The 16,703-nt window shown below is 43.6% G+C and overlaps 1 protein-coding gene and 1 non-coding gene across 2 annotated transcripts in view; both read left to right on the top strand.

The window, feature by feature from the left end:
- LOC124717306 (dopamine D2-like receptor) overlaps positions 1–16,703 on the top strand; it is a 168,887-nt gene that overhangs the window by 26,653 nt on the left and 125,531 nt on the right. The window lies entirely within an intron of this gene.
- On the top strand, positions 5,786–5,860 carry Trnap-cgg. Its single transcript has one exon. It is a non-coding gene; the product is annotated as a tRNA-Pro (tRNA).

Raw genomic sequence — 16,703 nt, 5'->3', positions numbered from 1 at the left:
GCACCCCCTCTGACATGGATAAGTGCAGTGATTCGTTTGGGAAGGGTATCATAAAACCGTTGTATCCTTCCCAGAGGCTAGCTGGACCACAACTGTTGTAACTAGTCCTTTATAGCATGGGTATTGACAGTGGAATGTAGTTTATGTCCACACTTGTATAGGAACCAAGTCTGCATGTCTTGCTAGGCACGGGAGCACTTCAAAATCACGAAGTCCGTAGAGACATGTGCTATGGGTGTATGAGCATTGCGCTGTTGAATTATGGCAGCATGTTACTGTCACACGAGTGATAACACGTGAGGGCGCAGGACATCCGTGGCAAACTGAAGTGCTTTAGGTCATATCCGACGGCTTTCCACGACATGACGCCAGCAGTAACATTTCTGTGCCTCTCTAAAACATAGTAACAATGGTATCTCAGCCCACGTCACTGTCTTGCTTGCTGACGATGATCACCTGGGATAGTGTAGAACCACAATTCATCGCTAAAAATAATGCGACACCATTCTTCAGCAGTATATGTTCCCAGTCACGACATCATTCGAAATGCAGTTGTTTGTGTGGTGATGTTAACAGCAACCTACACATAGGACGTTAACCCCACATCTGGCTGTTGCTAATCTCTGGTCAGTGGTGGGGGGGATGCGATGGAATATTGCAGGAGTCAATTATTTGTTCTCAGATGGCAACCACAGATCTGAGTGTGTTAAGAAGTGCTTCATGCACAATATGGCGTCGTCCCTTGTTGTCGTTACACGTGTTGGATAGGTATCTTGACAATGAGGATGGCTGCCACCAGACCCCCATGCAGTCTAAAATCATATTGTCACATCCAAATTCCCACAAATCTAAATACCGCATGGTTCGATCTGTGGAACATCATTGGGTGCTGATAACGCTTACTCTTATGAGTACGCAGATTCACCGTCTCCTTCACAGTCATCGCTAAGCTCCTGACGCTGTTGGTGCCGTTTAAATACCCGACCCTGCTGGGTAGCAACAGTAAATACGAACAACAGTAATGAAGTCTGTTGGACATTATACCTATGACAGAGAATTGCACTTCTGTTTATTTACAGACTCACTGGTGTGCATCTGTACGCAGTTACATTGACACCCGATCACGTCTTCCTTGTGCTTCACGAGTTTTTTCAGGCAGTCCTTGTAATAAAATACAACATTCAGTCTGGACTGCTTTATTCACTACATGGTGCAAAATTGCAAGTGTCAGTGGCCTACGTGTAAGTCATTAGAAGGAAGCAAATGAAACATTGGCTTTTTATCTGCATTACTTACCGCATCATGTGATGCAAGGACGATGGGTTTATGTTAAGTGGTCTTAACGAGGCAAGCATGAGATAACAGTTTTACAGCGTGGCAAGCATTGAATTTAGGAAGGCTTTGGTGAATCCATTTTCCAGCAGTATCTTTTCAGGTGATCAATTATGGCAGCAGTGTCTTGACTGAACTTGAAGCAGACGCCAAAGTACAACACATATGGGTTAGCAACAAAGTGTAGCCCAATAAAAGTATGCCCGAGTCTCCTATAAATGTTTCCTGTGAAGCTGTGTCTCAGCCGATGCTTATGTAACGGGAGGTTGTAATTAAACAGACGGTTCTCCGAGTGCTGCAGTTTTGGCAGCATTCATAGCAGGACGCTGAAACATAGTAGACGTGTAAAGTAATCGGTGCGCTCGCAGAGAAAGCTGAAAAAAAAATAATAGTTTCATATTCTGCCACAAGATGAAAATATGGCGCTGTAAGCAGTCAGAATGTGCATTATTTCTCTTTTAATGTCAATGTGCTGTTTGTTGCTTCCTGACGCAGTTTTATTTCCTTTTTTAGTGACTATTTGTCTAAAGGGTAGTTAAGCAGGTTGAAATTTTCCGTACGAAACGCAATGGTTATTGAGAAGAAAGAGTAAACTGCTGGTAAAAATACTCGTATTTGATCAGAACAGTAGTAATAGCAGCGCTGCATTTTGGGAATATACCGACAGAAACAGATGGAAAGTGGTGGCATGTCAATATATGGGTTAAAGTATATGATCAAGAAATTTGAAAAAAAAAAAAAAAAAACAGATCAGTTAGTTGGTGCAAGAACGAAAGGGAGGCTGCTCATTTCCGTGGCAGTTGCTGATGGAGTTGCTGTAGCACATGCACATGCACATGCTTCAAATTCTGCAGATAGTGCTCGTGGTGTGTCTTGGAAATTATTTCTCCCATGCTCAACGTTTCAAAAGATCTTCAGGCCATTTTACACTCGTATCCGTACAACCTTCAAAATGCACACCAAATGTAGCCCCCAGATAGACTACGACGCAGTGATTTTGCCCTTCGTTTCTTGACGTGCATGGAAATGGATGACATTTGGCCGGAGAATATTGTTTGGACAGACGTGGTACATTTTACTACGTACGGCGCCGTTAATACACGGCATTGTAGCATATGTCGCTCCACTCCGCAACATGTTGTGCAGGAACGTCCTCTGCACATAGCTTATGTGACTGTGTGGTGTGGTTTCACAATCTCCTTCATTCTCAGCCCGTTTTCCTTCGATGAGATAACACCTGTCGGGCCTTTTAGGTGTACAGTGATATCTGCTCTTTATAAGGTCCTCATTGTGTAATACGTGATTACAGCTTTGCAAGAACGCAAGTGTATTACCCACCATATTTTTGTGCAGGATGGGTGACACCATATGTCGATTTCCGGGTGAAAAATTCGCTTACAGAAACCTCCAGTAGCTATCACATCATTTCAGGATGTGTGGCCTCCCAACTCCCATATCCAAATCCATATGACTTCTGGTTGTGGAGATATCTGACGGATCGAGTCTATAAGGAATTTATCGGGCTCTTCCTGATCCGAAGAATAACGTACAAAGACATATCGTCCTCATTACACTCGATATGCCGCGAGAGACTGTAGAACAAGCCATATTGCTGACTCGGGATAACATATTTAACATACACTATGTGATCAAAAGCATCCAGACACCTGGTTGAATATAACTTACAAGTTCGTGGCGTCGTCCATCGGTAATGCTGGAGTTCTACATGGTGTTAGCCAACCTTTAGCCTTGAAAACAGTTTCCACTCTCGCAGGCATACGTTCAGTCAGGCGCTGGATGCATTCTTTGGAAATGGCAGCACATTCTTCACGGAGTGCTGCACTAAGAGACGTATCGTTGTCGTTCGGTGAGGCCTGGCATGAAGTCGGCGTTCCAAAACATCCCAAGGAGTTTTATAGGATTCAAGTCAGACCTTTCTGCAGGCCAGTCAATTACAGGGACGCTATTGTCGTCTAACCACACCGCTACGTGCCGTGCATTAGCAGATTCATCGCTTGACATTGTACTACATGATACCTGTTCTACAGTATCCCACTTCCACTATTTATTAACTATAGGAGAAGTATTTGCTATCATGGGGGGTGTTATCGTGCTCGATCGTGTTGAAAGATGTAATCTCCATCCCCGAACTGCTCTTCAACAGTGGGAAGCAAGAAGGTGCTCATAACATCAGTGTAGCCCTGTGCTGTTACTGTGCTACACAAAACAATAATGGGTGCAAGCCCCCTACATAAAAAAATCGACCGCACCATAACACTACCACCTCCGACTTTTACTGTTGGCATTACACACGCTGGCAGATGACGTTCACCGGGCATTCGCCATACCCACACCCTGCCATCGAATCGCCTCATTGTGTACCGTGATTCGTCACTCCACACAACGTTTTTCCACTGTTCAATCATCCAATACTTACGCTCCTTACACTAAGCGAGGCGTCGTTTGGCATTTACCGTTGTGATGTGGCTTATGGGCAGCCGTCCGACCATGAAATCTAGGTTTTCTCACCTCCGGCCCAACTGTCACAGTACTTGCAGTGGATACTTATGAAGTTTGGAATTTCTGTGTGATGGTCTGCACAGATGTCTGTCTATTACAAATTACGACTCTCTTCAACTGTTGGCGGTACGCTTTTGTGCTGTACGTGTCCCTTCACGTTTCCACTTCACTATCACATCGGAAACAGTGGACCTAGGGATGTTTAGGAATGTAGAAATTTCGCGTTCAGACGTATGACACAAGTGACAACCAGTCACCTGACCACGTTCGAAGTCCGTGAGTTCCGCAGAGCGCCCCATTCTGCTGTCTCACGATGTCTAATGACTACTGACGTCGCTTATATGGAGTACCTGGCAGTAGGTGGCAGCACAATGCACCTAATATGAAAAACGTATGTTTTTTATAGTGTCCGGAAACTTTTGATCGCATGGTATTTATTGTAACTTGTGACCATATTCGTGGCAAAATCATGTGTTTGATCGCTAGTCCCGTTTTCCTGCATCCACACCACATTCTGACTGCTTACAGCGCCATATTCTTAAATAATGGCAGAAAGTGAAACTATTTATTTTTCACTATACTCCGAAGACGCGCAGATTAACTAACATACCTACGAAGTTTCGTCAACCCGCGATGTGTACAGCCCGCACTACAGCACTCGGAACACCATTAGTGTAATTATAACCACCCAGTATGTATACCAACTGCAGATTCTTCTCAAATTGACAATGTTATCATCGTTGCTTACACTTACACAGAAAGATTTAAATATATTTTCACCGCTCTTTTCATAAATACGAGATCGATTCAAACCCTTTGACCTATTGTAAAGTAAGACTGCTTCCGATGAAAACACCTTTTAAATTGTAGCCTAAAATTATATGAAACTAAACTGTGTTCTGATTTAACATAACAAATCCGTTTGCCCACTACACTGATGTCGTTTACTTGTGTTTAACTTACAACTATTAACAAGTGATAGTAATTTTCGTATTTCGTTTCTCTGTCAGAAATCATACACAATTTGTTTTTAAATTCTGCTGTAGTTTGAACAGAGCAACACACTATGATTGATGTGACCATGTAGCCAAGAAAGTTAAACTTATTGAGTCTAATTAAAAAAAATGCAATAACCGTTTCTTGGAATGAGAGTTGGCAGTCGTTGGACCAGTCTGATGGTTAATCACTGAATTATTATATCAGGGTATTTTCGATTGCGGACGATTCACAGTAATCGCATCCCAGGAGGCGGTATGCTCAGAGGCATGTCAGAGTTGATGTCCCACGAAGTGGTGAGCTGTGACGACTTTATGGATTGCTACGTATGACTAGCGTAGAGACTGGGGAGTAAAGTGTGCTTGGCGATCGGTGAACCGCTACATAAGGTCGACTTAAGGTCCAAAACGGCTGCATGGCGGTCAGACTGCCGCCAGAATACTCATCGGCGGAAGTATATCATTAGAGACATGTGACCTGAAGAAGAGAGGTAGTGCCTTGATGGAAGTGGTGTTTGTGGCGATGCTTATGTCTCCGGTGGCGAAGATGACACCACGGGCAAGTGCTCTACCAAGTTTGGAAGGTAGGAGACGAGATACTGGCAAAAGTAAAGCTGTGAGGACCGGGCGTGAGTCGTGCTTCGGTAGCTCAGATGGTAGAGCACTTGCCCGCGAAAGGCAAAGGTCCCGAGTTCGAGTCTCGGTCGGGCACACAGTTTTAATCTGCCACGAAGTTCCATATCAGCGCACACTCCGCTGCAGAGTGAAAATCTCATTCTGGAAACATCCCCAGGCTGTGGCTAAGCCATGTCTCCGCAGTATCCTTTCTTTCAGGAGTGCTAGTTCTGCAAGGTTCGCAGGAGAGCTTTTGTAAAGTTTGGAAGGTAGGAGACCTGATACTTGCAGAAGTAAAGCTGTGAGGACCGGGCGTGAGTCGTGGTTCGGTAGCTCAGTTGGTAGAGCACTTGCCCGCGGAAGGCAAAGGTCCCGAGTTCGAGTCTCGGTCGGGCACACAGTTTTAATCTGCCACGAAGTTTCATATCAGCGCACACTCCGCTGCAGAGTGAAAATCTCATTCTGGATCTCTGAGTTTGACCAAGGGCAGATTGTGATGGCCCAGAGGCGCGGCCGGAGCATTTCGGAAACTGCACGACTAGTAGGGTGTTCGACAAATACTGTGATGAGTGTCTTCAACACGTGGTGAAACCAAGATGAAATCATGTCCAGACATCGTGGGGTTGGGTGTTGGGTGGTCACCCTCATTATAGATGTCGGACGTCGTAGGCTGGGCATGTTGCTAAAACAGGAGAGGGGGTGAACTTGGGTGAACTTGGCTGAACTCACATCCAACTTTAATGCTGGGTAGAGTACAAGTGTGTCTGAACACGCAGTGCACCAAACACACCTAAAGATGGGCCTCCGCAGCCAACGATTCATGCAGGTCCAATGTTAACACCACGACATCGGCAACTACGTATGAAATTGGCATGTGACCATCGACACTGGATGTCGGCGCCTGATACCTTCTTCATCATGCCACCTGTACACCTATACAGATAAGCTAGCGGGGTCTCCATTTTGTTCTGGGGAACATTCATTCGGGCATTAATTGGTCCAGTGGAACTAATTAATGGCGCCATGATGGCCAAGAAGTATCGTACAGTGGTCGTAGACCAGGTACACCATTTCATGAAGATCATGTTTTCCGACAGCAGTGGTATTTTTCAACAAGATAATGGGCCATGCAACAAAGTCAGCAGTGTGATGGAGTGGTTCGAGGAACTTAGTGGAGAATTTCAGTTGATGTGCTGCCACACTCCCCACAGCTCGCCAGATCTGAACCCGACTGAACACATCTGGACTGTGATTGAATGTCGTGTCAGAGCTCACAGCTCCCCGGAATTTACGGGAATTAAGTAACTTATGGGTGAAGATGTGGTGCCAAATCTCTCCAGCGACCTACCTAGGCCTCATTATTTTCTTGCCACGACCTGTAGCCTCTTTTATCCGTGACGAAGGTGAACGTAACGGCTATAAGGAAAGTGGTCATAAACTTCTGTCTGATCAATGTATATTACATTGAAGAGCCAAAGAAATCAGTATAGGCATGCGTATTCAAATGCGGAGGTGTGTAAACAGGCAGAATACGGCCCTGTGGTCGGCAACGCAGTGTCTGACCCACTTGTTCGATCAGCTAATGCTGATGCTGCAGTCGGCGTACGAGTGATGGGACACAGCATCTCTGAGGTGGCGATGGGATTTTCCTGTACGACCATTTCATGAGTGTAAAGTGAATATCAGTAATCCGGTAAAACATCAATCCTCCGACATCGCTGAGGCGGAAAAGGACCCCCCAAGAACGGGACCAACCGACCGAAGAGAATCGTCCAACGTGACAGAAGTGCAACCAGCAGATTTCAATGCTGGGCCATCTTGTGTGTCAGCGTGCGAAGCATTCACCGAAACATCAGCGATATGGGCTTTCGGAGCTGAAGGCCCACTCCTGTTACCTTGACGACTGCACTATACAAAGCCTTACACCTCGCCAGGGGCCGTCAATACCGACAGTGAACTGTTGACGACTGGAAACATGTTGCCTGGTCGGACGAGTCTCCTTTCAAATTGTTTCGAGTGGATGGACGTGTACGGGTATGTCGACAACCTACTCAATCCGTGGCCCCTGCATGTTAGCAGGCGACTGTTCAAGCTGGTGGCTCTCTAATGTACGGTGTCTGTGCAGTTGGAATGATATGGGACCCCTGATACGTCTAGATACGACTCTGCTAGGTGACACATATGTGAGAATCCTGTCTGATCACCTGTATCCATTCGTGTTCATTGTGCATTCCAACGGACTTGGGCAATTCCAGTACGGTGTTAGAATACCCTACACGTCCAAAATTGCTACAGAGTGGCTCCTGGAATACCGTTCTGAGTTTAGGCACTTCCGTTTGCTACCAAAGTCCTCAGACATGAACATGATTGAGCATATCTGGGACGCCTTGCAACGTGTGCTCAGGAAAGATATCCATCCCCTCGCACTCTTACGGAATTAAGGACAGCCTTGCAGGATTCACGGTGCCATTTCCCTCCAGCACCACTTCAGACACTAGTCGAGTCCATGGAACGTCGCGTTGCAGCACGCGTACATGCTCGTGGGGACGCGATATTAGGAAGGTGTACCAGTTTCTTTGAGTCTTCAATATAGAATGGTGCTATGAATTGTTTTCATCAGAGTTCTAGAGGGTCTAGGTCTGCGGCAACCCGCAGTACACAGCTGTGTCGTTGGTGGGTGAGTCGTTAGGGGACGCAGAACATTTATTAAAAGGGACTATGTCTTATTCGCAGTGAAGTAGTACGTTCTCAGGGGAAAATCTTCCATCAACTATTCCTGTAAAGTGTGATATGAGAGCACTACTGATATTAATACTGACGTCTTTTTTAGAAAATTCATTTGCAGCAACTGAGGTATTTCAATAAATGCAGAGTGTCAAAATACCACGCTTCGGGTAACAATTTTTACTTAAATGACGGTGTTTTGAATATTACTCAATAAAATGTTGAGAAAGATGCATCTATGACTGACATAATACTTTGCATGGATAAAATCCAATTTATTTCGTATGTATCTGGCCAAACGTAATTGTTTCACATGAATCACAATAACGTTCTGAATTAGTTTTATTTCGGCATTTTTTAGTGTTTATGTTTCTGTATGAATTTCGCGAGTCGACCCTTCTATCAACACAGTTAAGTAATTATAGTATAATAACGTTTACAGTGCAAACAGAATCGGCAATTTGTGATGCCATCTGAACGGCATTTACATGCTCTGCAGTACCCATAAATCTGATCGTCACCATAACTAAATGTGATACGTAAAAGAGGTAGTAATTCTGATTTAAGATTTGTGTGATAGCATGGGAGTGACATCATAGCACAACACAATAAGACATGTCGACGTAATTAGCAAGTAGGTGCTCTGACACCTACAGATATATTTTCGGGATGACACTGTACTGATTTTGCTAGGGTGAAGATGGCAGCGATGTTACAGCGAGATATTTCAGTTCATCTCAGCTGAGTTATTGTTTTTGTACTGAACTATAATAAAGAAAAGGCACCTTACTTCCCCTTGCCAAAAAATGTTCATCGCAGTAGCATTCCAGAATAGTTATCAGCTGCTGGGATTTACCCATAATCCGCTACTTTTGAGTACTTTTCAACAGTAAACTCTGCAAAGTCTCTTTACGTGGCTCATCCATTCCACGTTAATTAACCATAGGCGAAACCCGTTAACGGAAGTCTTCGATACCGCTTCGCCAGCTGACAACTAGATTGTTACCTTCGAAAGTAACTTAGACCTCATGGCGTAAAAGTAATGTACATCTACATCTACAAAACAACTTTGCAGTTCACGCAGAGTGTTCATCGAACCACTTTCACACCATGTTTCTATTGTCCAGCCTCGAACAGCGCACACGAAAAACGAACAGTTAAATCTTTCTGAGCGAGCTACGATTTCTCTATTTTTTATTACGATGATCATTTCTACCTACGTAGATTGGCACCAAAAGAATAGTCTTGTATTCGGAGAAGAAAGTTCGTGTTAGGAAACTACCTGAAAATCTCTCGCGGCAACGAACAATGCCATTCTGTTGACGACAGGCGCCCCCAACTCACGTATCATATCCGTTACATTCTCTGATCTATTTTGTGACAACGTATAACGAGGCGAACTTCGTTGAACATTTTCAATGTCCTGCCTAGACCTGTCCGATGGGGCTGCCATGCTGCACAGCTGTACTCCAGTATAGGATGGGAAAGCGATGTGTAGGCGACCTCTTTAGTAGATTTTGTAAGAGGGCTGCCTCTGTGTTGGCAGCGCTGTGTAGCGCTTTGCATTGGATCTTTGGCTACACTTTCTTTGTAAGAGACTCTATGGCTGGTTGGACTCGTTGTTGGAAGTTAATCGCCACTAGTGTTGGGCAGTTGGGAGTTAGTCGCCAGCAGTGATGGAAGTACTGTTGGGCAGTTGTAGGTGAACAGCCAGCAGTGATGGATGTTAAATGTGAGAAGTTGGCATTGATGGAGGGTAGAGGTCTGAAGTGTCAGCGTAGGCTAATGATCTGGAAGTATCCGACTTGGAGGATTATGTATCTTTGTATTGGATGTCAACGACGATTTATATTCGTGTTTGAACTGGATGTCACATTGTTAACGTAAAAAAATACATTACTTGGTTTGCAACAAAATCTTTCCTTTGCGAACCACATAACAATTAGAGTGGATTTAGAAGTTAGAATCTTTCATTTAGCTGCCAGTATTCACGCTCGCTGTATTGTAGTAGTTCGCGTAATGAAGGTTTTTGTGAGGTAAGTGCTTACTGAAATGTATAGGTTATTGTTAAGATTTCTTTTTACTCAGGGACGTTCTTTTGAATTAATTATTTGAAGCCAGGTTGTAATTTTTTTTTTTTTTTTTTTTTTTTTTTTTGAGAAGTCTGATTGCGTTGCGCTAGTATATTGTGGGTCAGTGTTGACATGATAAGAAAAAGTGAAGAGAAAGTAGGCTCAGTACGTTCAGTTTTACTCAGCTGGTTCAGAGTCAGATAACTTAGAAGTTTCATCTTCTCAGTCATTCTGAAGTTTAAGTACAGACACACACATTAAAATAAAGAAGTTTCAATTTGTTGCATCCTCTAAGTGTTATGTCCATAAAATTCAGTCTTTGGTTCGGCCTACCCAGAACCTTATCTATGCGATCGCTCCAATATTAATTATTCGTAGTAGTAATCCCTATGTATTTCGTTGAATTGACAGCCTTTAGATCTAGGCAAGTTCTCGTGTAAACGCAATCTAACTGATTCCTTTTAGTACTCGTGCAGAAGACTTCACACTTTTCATTGTTTCGCAATTGGTTTTGATGTTTCGATCTCTTTCATAGACGGTATATGACGGCGTCATCTAAAAACTACCTAATAGGACTGCTCAAATAGTCTCCTAAATCATTTACATAAATTAGGAACAGCAAATGGCCTTATTACTTTCTTGGAGGAGGCCACATATCAATTCTGTTTTCCTCAAGGACTACGTGTTATATACTACAAACTGTGACCTTTCGTGACAGGAAAATACGAATCCAGTCGCACAGCCGAGGCGATACACCATAGGCACGCATTTTGATTACAAGCCGTCTAGATTTGTGGTGACGCATCAAAATATTCTGATTAAAAGAAAGTCCTCTGCAAAAGAAAAAAATAAACTCGGTGAAAAGGTGAAAGGGTACTGGAAAAAAAATTATAGTGCAGATAACGAGGTACTGAAGTTCTCGCGTTGTCCGGAGGTGGCGGAAACGCAAGGGAGAAGGGTGGGGGGTGGGGGGGGGGGGAAGGGAGGGGAAAATTGAGTAGATGAAAATTTCCGAGACTTTCGAATGTAATGTGAATACCTGTATAGCATATCAATCATATTAGTTGACATCACACCATGACACTGGCCCGCATTGCCTAGAGTCGTTGGTAAATCCTGTATAGCTGGAAGGTGGCCAGACTGTGGTCTTTCGTCGAACTCCTGTCCTGAGCGTGGGTGGAGCCGCAGGGAGGTTCCTCTCCGCGGCTGTCGGGTCGCAAAACTTTTGACAGCCCGCATCCTCCCTGACTGCCAAACTGGCGCCACTCGAAGCGTCCATTAAAGTCTCCGGAGAGTTGAAGCCCGGTAGCTTTTTCTTTGTCCCAACTTTTAACTTCTGAGTGGAAATTTCAAACTATTTGGTGACGGTTGAGCGGGCAGGCCGAGTGGGTAAAAGTGGGGATGATTATCTGCGAGAGAAGTCGAAAGAAAATAAGTTGCCTGAACTGCCTCAGCTGTGCTCGGTGCGTAGTTCTAGAATCATCCTACCTGCCTGATGGAGTCATAGCCCTATAATAGCTAGCGAAGTATAGATTGTGGTTATAATTAAACTTCCTGTTAGTTAAATCGCTCCCATGAAAATCGAATAGCTGTAGGACAATGAAACTTTGTGGGTAGATTTTGAACGACGTGCCAGGGAAATAACGAATAAACCATTGAAAGTAACACAGTTTAATTTCCACGTGAGAGGATAACATATGTTAACTGCGTACCATGTTTACGTTCCAAAATTACAAACGTTCCTCAGTGTGCTGATCATCTGCTTTCCCGACCGCCTGGAACCGCTCTAGAGATACCATTTCAGAACTGTTCGCAGCGATTTTCGAAGGTGGCCCATGGAATGTTCAGCTGTCGTGACACAGCTCGTACACTGCTCGAAAATCGCACAGTGTGTCCAGCATTCCCAGCCATGGCAACAGTAGGTTCTTCAACAATTGGTGGAGCAGTGGGCCGACGACTTCCCCCAGAAGCAGTTCCTAAATCGCCAGTTAATTCGAGCTTTCTAATCGTGTTCTTCAACCTCGTTGTGGAAAGTGGACCTCTCCCTATTCCTTTAATGCCGAGGTACTTGTGAAAAGCGGCAGCACTATTGCTGTTGTTCAGATAAAACAGCTCTAACAGTAAAGACCAGTTCACCTCGTCTAGACCCGTGTTGACTGCCTGCAAGTTTAATGCACACCGATGCTCGTTTTTCAAACCTACGTTGCCGTACCATTACTGGTTGCTAAGGGCAAGTTACGACAATAGCACTATTAACAACGGGAATCCTGCAGCAAACAGGCAGAACATCATTCGTAAATGTTTCTTACCCATATTGTAAACAATTTTCGGTCTAAATTGGGTCATATAGTGAAAGTTTAATTATTAACCACCCTCTACATCACAGCACAATCGTCGTGCCTCCAATACTAAAGACGAATGAACGCATGAGTGGCATAAAAGTAGATATCTTAGGTGTTGCGAAACTTAAGAAAGGCAAGTCTTCCGGTCCAGATGGTATACCAGTCAGGTTCCTTTCAGAGTATGCAAAAACAATAGTACTTTTCTTAACAATCATATACAACCGCTCACTTGAAGAAAGATCTGTTCGTAAAGACTGGAAAGTAGCACAGGTCACACCAATATTCAAGAAAGGAAATAGGAGTAGCCCATTGAATTACAGACCCATATCACTGACCTCAATTTGCAGTAGGGTTTTGGAGCATATACTGTACTCGAACAGCCGGCCGGGGTGGCCGAGCGGTTCTAGGCGCTACAGTCTGGAACCGCGTGAACGCTACGGTCGCAGGTTCGAATCATGCTTCGGGCATGGATGTGTGTGATGGCCTTAGTTAGGTTTAAGTAGTTCTAAGTTCTAGGGGACTGATGACCGCAGATGTTAAGTCCCATAGTGCTTAGAGCCATTTGAACCAACTTGTAGAAATGTAACAGGGGCTGAGTGAGCCATTAGTGCTAACGCCGGATATTCAGGGTGGTCGGAAAATGTCCGAGAGGCTTGTGAGGATGTTGCAGGGTAGGTTGTTCTGAGAAATAACAGTTATGGAAAAAATTCGACACGTCATGTCATTTCCGAATTAATTAACACGGAAGTTAACCAATCAGGCTGTTGCGGGCATAGATTCAAGCAGATCGCAAAGACAGTGTTGCCAAGCGTGTTCTCCGTTTGGTTTCTTAAAACCGAAGAAATGGCCAATACGAAAATTGTACGTGAAATGGTAGTAGGGACCTAACCCTAGCCAACGACTGAGTTACTTATTAGGTATTATCTACGCTATGAGAACTACTGACACTAATTATATCTGGCTGGCTGCTTGTATTCGCTCGCAATATGCCCTGATTGGCTAACTTTAACTCGGAAACGGTGCAGTGTATCGAATATATTTTTTCTTAACAATTATTTCCCAGCGCAGTCTACCCTACAACACCATTAGAGCCTTTCGAGACTGTTTCTGACCACTCTGTGTACGTTTCGAAGTTTTCTTAGTAAATCATGCTATGAAACACCTGCTATACTTGTATAATAAGTATAGAAGTCCTTCTGTCTTCCACTAATTGCCTGAAAGAAGAACAAGTGCAATGACTACGAAATACACGGAAACTGCACTGGGGATCTGGAATTTAGAGCAACAGATGCTATGATGGCCTGAAAGAGGCATGGCAAAAGAGATGTATTTTGACGACGTACCATCAGCTGCAATGAGATCAGCTGTGAAAATGGATCTCCACACGAGTACCGAAAAGTTTATACTTAAATGTGTGTTGGATTACAGTGCGTCTGCGGGATCAGTGGACAAAATGCTACTTAGGTCATGGGACTGTGTTCGCGAAATACTGACATGGTACAAAAAAGTCTTCTTTCACTCCGTAGATATGTGCGTGCTAATCTGCGACGTTATTTTTTTAAGGTTCACACCATCGAGAGCTCTTCATTCACTGAGTTTCATCTGAGCCTGCTTCGTGAGATTCTAGAGACACGCCATCGACAAAGGAATTCATCGGGACGTCGTCAGTCAGACGAGGAAAATACACTTCGTCTAAGGGTAAAGCTGTTTACAAGCACTGTCGAATCATCAGTAAAACAACAATCAGATGCATCGTAAGCAGCAGCGGCGAAAACGAAAGAAATCGCGTTACGGCCGTAAACAAAGTGATGCCAATTGTGCGTTTGTGCCTTGCTTGGAAATACGAGTATATGACACAAAAGAAATTTCTGAAATTGGGTTCTTTCTAATGTTCGAAAAATTTCCTTGTTTTGTATATTGAGCAACGAAAAAATTCAATTGTAAACAACGTCTGAAAAATAGTAACGTTTCGACAACCTCTGTTTGAATAGTCATTTTGTGTAAATTTTGACTATCACAATCAGAAAACTGCTAAAATATTTATTATTCCTCACGTAGTCTCGGTATTGTGCTAACATATGGCAGACTTAAGAACTCTGAAACGTAGTATACCATATGTCTGTAATTTTAAAACAGTATCCAGTATTTTAAAATAACGGACGTGCGGTGAACACCATTTTAAACGTTTCAGTTCTGCCAGTTTCGACCAGCCAGCCGAGTGGCGACGCATAATGATGACAGTTTGAAACTCCTTTAGGTGCTGACAACGCTGTCTCACACGAGTGCGAGGCATCTCCGTATCCAAAGCCATATTTGATTCCATAAGGAACCGCTGTACACAGAAACCGTAGATTCAATCTGTAAATAGCCATCTTCAGTCTATTTAAGTGCGTTTTAGACCATCAAACTCGAGGCAGTACATACCACCTTACTGGTGTACAGGCAGGTCATATGGTGATACATGCTGACGCGAGTTTTCGGTTTGAAATTCACTGAATTGCACTAAAGATGGCTATTTATAGCTGAAATCTTGACCAATAATAACAAGAACTAGTGAAATTGCGACTGACTGCTGTTTGCCCATCCTTATTTCCGTGCCCTTCCCAGTGACTGCTGCTGACCTCTCCTATATATACGACGAGGCCAGTTAACAATACAAAACACCAACAACATTAATGTAATGTGGTGGACGTTCTGCCTCTCAGAGATCACAGCAGTTATAGTCACTTTCTTACACATATTTACTATTAAAAACAGTCTTGATCACGATTTATTTATTAAGGTGACCGATTTCGACCACTACTGTGGTCATCTTCAGACCATTGAGTAGGAACCTCTTTCTGCTGGAGTAGTGATTCTCCAGCGGAAACAGGTTCCTACTCAGTGGTCTGTAGATGACCGCAGTAGTGGTCGAAACCGGTCACCTTAATAAATAAATCGTGATCAAGACCGTTTTTATTAGAAAATATTTGTAACACATTGATCAATGTCACTCCCATAATGTGTTCAAAAGCTATTACTTTCTTACACGCCTACGTTGTGTAAGCGTACGATGATGTTACAGTGACATGCGACCATGTCTTCTGGGTGTTTTACATTCTTTGTCACGCGGTGAATTTTTCCCACCTTATGTGGCGATCCATCTAGATGAGTTCAGCCTGTAAAGCAAAACGGACAGAAACAGATAATTCGAATCCACTACCGTTTTTCTACGTATGACACACTTTGTCTTAAGTTCCATTAATTTACATTAATACCACTGTGTTCTTGTTTCGTGGTAGCAGCGTGAATTGTGCGTCAAGTCGGGGACCTAGAAACGACGTAGCGGCTTCGTCCCGCAGTAGCCCTTAGTGTTTCACAACCTCACTACAGGCCACAGCAGTCCACCCACCCCACCGCTGCCCCACGCCGAACCCAGGGTTATTCAGAATGAGATTTTCACTCTGCAGCGGAGTGTGCGCTGATATGAAACTTCCTGGCAGATTAAAACTGTGTGCCCAACCGAAACTCGAACTCGTGACCTTTGCCTTTCGCGGGTTATTGTTCGGTTCGGCCCCTATTCGACACCGCCGGGAACGTCTCATACCAGACGAGTGTAGTATGCTCCCTTTCCTCTCTCTTTTTCTTAAACGGCTAATCACTGGATAACAGTTAACCACAGAGGTTTGAATAAAACAAATTCACATTCATTTAGTATTATATTTGTCCATCTCACCAAAGACCCACAATTTTTCCTCATTATACAAAGGTATTTTTTTTAAATTTCAGATTCAGCTGGGCCATGTCATCGGCAAAGACCCATAAAATAAATACATTAGTTAAATTTAGCAAGGGAAATATTAAACGCACCCCAACTCGAATTTTGTTCGGTGAAAGAACAATTTATTTTCCAAGTTTAATTTAATTAAGAAGTTAATGAAAGTGCGATCGGTTTGTGAAATATTGTAATTTTAATAGGCGAAAGTGCGAATTGATGTGTACAGCCACTGCACAAACAGATCTATGTGTTTCTTCGTTACATTTACTCCTACGTACAACGTGGCAGTTAAAGAAAGCTAAGGTTCTGGATTCTGTCCTATAAAGTTTTTTAGAGATGGAGAAGG

Source organism: Schistocerca piceifrons, chromosome 9, assembly GCF_021461385.2.
Source record: "Schistocerca piceifrons isolate TAMUIC-IGC-003096 chromosome 9, iqSchPice1.1, whole genome shotgun sequence".
NCBI classification, from domain to species: Eukaryota; Metazoa; Arthropoda; class Insecta; order Orthoptera; family Acrididae; genus Schistocerca; species Schistocerca piceifrons.
Note: the sequence above shows the minus strand (reverse complement) of the source record. Positions and strands in the feature narration are given on the sequence as shown.